Source organism: Colias croceus, chromosome 25 (assembly GCF_905220415.1).
Source record: "Colias croceus chromosome 25, ilColCroc2.1".
Lineage (NCBI taxonomy): Eukaryota > Metazoa > Arthropoda > Insecta > Lepidoptera > Pieridae > Colias > Colias croceus.
Genome location: NC_059561.1, coordinates 2,344,666 through 2,348,072, shown reverse-complemented (window position 1 = coordinate 2,348,072; position 3,407 = coordinate 2,344,666).

Below are 3,407 nucleotides of genomic sequence, written 5' to 3'. Positions count from 1 at the left end.
CTAGCGCAACTAGTAAATTATTTACTAAAACTCTTGAATCACTCTAGCTATTCAAAAAACTTGTATGATCAAAATCTGTTGCGTAGTTTTAAAGATTAAAGCATACATAGGGACAGAGAAAGAGCCTTTTTTATACTATGTAGTGATATCCTTTGCTCACGTGGTACCATAATCAAAATATAGGCTATGTACTATCCCAAAATAAAATTATTTATGTAGGAAATTTAATACAGAATTAGGAAATTTAATAGGATTAGTTGGACGGGCTTAAATGACCCAATTAAAATAGTTATGTCTTCAAACGAACCGCGAAAATAATATTCGTTAATTTTGCAGTTCTGAATCTTCTTTGGATATGTAGAAAGATGGAAAAATCAATTTCCCTAAATTTTTAATTGAAGTCCATTGCCATCATTGCTATGAGCTATCACATTATAATATACAAGTTTTGCGCCCGCGGCTTTACCCGCGTTTTCAAAGAAAAACCCACATAGTTCCTGTTCTCTTGGGATTTCCGGGACAAAATCTATCTTTTATCACATATTACATATCCATTCATATCTTTTATTACATGTAAGTTTATTTATTAAAATATTAGCGTATTCATTCAAGCATTATGATATCTTATATTTTGTGTAGATACTCCTCGAATTATATTTATTTATTTATCACTTTGTTCTTATTTATTATTATTTATCCAGTGAAGCAGCTGACAATCTGGATCTCGTAAGGGGTCACTGAAAATCAGTGCTGAGGTATTATGCCTCAGGTATCCTGAGTGGCTTCCTTTTTTAGCGCATGCAACCACACATGTATTTATGTTTTCTATTACATATATTATTTAAAATTTACAATGCTATTTTATATGGGTGTTGTGTGTGTTGGAATAAATGGTTTTTCTTTCTTTCTTTCTTTCTATCCCATGTGTTAATCCAAGTTACCCTATATAATATTATATAGGTGTGCTAAATTTCATTGTAATCGGTTCAGTAGTATTTGTGTGAAAGAGTATACACATACATACACATAAATCCATCCTCATAAACCTTCGCATTTATAATATTAGTAGGATAGGAAAGGATATGAACCTGATAAATAAAAATAAACTTACCAAAGTAGATCGATCAGTAGTGAGCATAAAAAGGTCTGACATAAAAAGCTCCCATATAGAGACAGGTGCACTAGCGTAGAAAAACATTACTTCACTCTTTAAATCGAGCGGCAAATTAACAGAGTGTGCGAAATAATCATTTTATTCAGGGCTGTCACTCAATTAAATCTTAATATCTTAATATTACATTATAAAGGCGAAAGTTTGTAAGTATGGACGTATGGATGTTTGTTACTCTTTCACGTAAAAACTACTGAACCGATTTCAATGAAATTTAGCACACATATAGAGGGTAACTTGGATTAACACATAGGATATCCCGGAACTATGCGGGTTTTCCTTTGCAAACGCGGGCGAAGCCGCGGGCGGAAATCTAGTTGTTAATACATTAAATGTTTTAATAAAATAATATTGATATTATTGTTGTATCATTCATGTTAGTTTCCTTGTGAAAATAGAACAATAGTTCCACAAATAATTTGCTTCAAAACATTATAAAGATTTAAACTCTCACCAAAGCTATTTTTAACTTTATAAACGAATCTAGTTTAAAGTCATTTTAAAGTATACATTTGAAATAGCTTGCTAAAATGAAAATTTAAGTACAATTACTTTGCCAAGACAATGAAATGCAAACTTTGCTGGACGAAGTTTTGTGGTTAAATTATAGTTCTCAGATTTGGAATCTTTTAGTGGCAGCCCTACTGTAGGAGGATCTTTTGTTCGTTAAATTACAACGCTTCAAAATAAACTACTATTTTTACGTTGCACGTAAAAACAAGGAGTTTATTTAAAATGTTTTTATTGTTATGATGTTATTTTACGTGGAAAAAGAAAAACACCTGGAAACATCGCCGTACACACATTATTTGGGAAAACTTTATAAAAACTACCTTATTTATTATTGACGACTTACGTTTATATAATCTTACTAGCGGTCCGCCCCGGCTTCGCCCGTGGTACATGTTTACGTTTTCTCTACATAAGAACCATCCTCGTACTTCAAGGAATATAATAAAAAAAGAATTATCGAAATCGGTTCAGCCGTTCTCGAGTTATGGAATTACAACGAAAAGTGGCATTGATTTTTATATATTAGAATATAGGTATGTAGATTATTATCAAGCAAATTTTTTTTTACTTACCTTTGTGGCTTTACTCCAAAAGCATGCTGAAAATCTGCTATTAAAATTCGTGGAACCAATAATATCTACATAATTTATATATTATATACCTTATATAACAAATAATAACTTTGATGATGAATCCCAAGCTCATCAAAATAAGTTCAGCAGTTTCAAGTTTTTAAAAATGCAATAAATATTTTTAAAATAAAAATAAAAGACAGAATGCAATGAAATGTTTTATTTCCTTGTTATTGTTATCACTTTAGTACAATGTAAGATTAATAGTCATAAAGAAATTCCTTCCATGGAATATATTGTTGAAATTTTATATTACAATTTACAATTAATTTTTACAAACATACACTTAAACTTATAAAACTTCGGTTGTAAAAATACAAAATATACAACTACTATTTTACAAAACCCAATCGAAATGAGTCTGGATTTGTAGTTATATGAAGAAAATGAAATATATTATACAATATTTAGATTAATTATTTACAATATTTTGTTGTTGTGCATAATTATTACAGAAGTAATGTAGTAAAATATATCGCCTTCGCAATTCACACTAATAACAAAACAAGCATATTATCAATAATACGACCTATTTAAGGTCCAAATCTTTACTATTACATAAATTATGTTATTTTTAATAAACTTAAAAATTACCTTTATGTTAATACGAAACCTGGGTTCATACACATAACAACTCTCTGTCTGGCAGGACACAGAAGATAAATCCGCCCTATAAGAATAATGATCGCTTTCAGATGATACCTAAAATAATTCCCTTTGGTACAGAGATTATCTATACAGTGAATATCTTCTGAATATACCTAATGATAAATGAAGACATAAAAATCCTCTGCCTTCAGAGACCCTCTTATATGGCTTGAAAAACTCAACCATTGTAACAAACGTACAAAGCATCTGTCCCAAACGGACAGAAAACAACAACTATATCCAACTTTTACAAACAAATATCACATACATTTAATAAGAATTTGCTCAAGCAATCCTGGCTAGTGAAATTCGCAAATAATGCTCGACAAACTTTATCTGCACAGATTGTTTGTGCAGTTTAGTTTGTCCAACTAACATAGCGTGGAGTTAGAACTTTGAATGTCCAACGCTGACTTCTAGCGTAATGAAAGCATTTGCTGGTT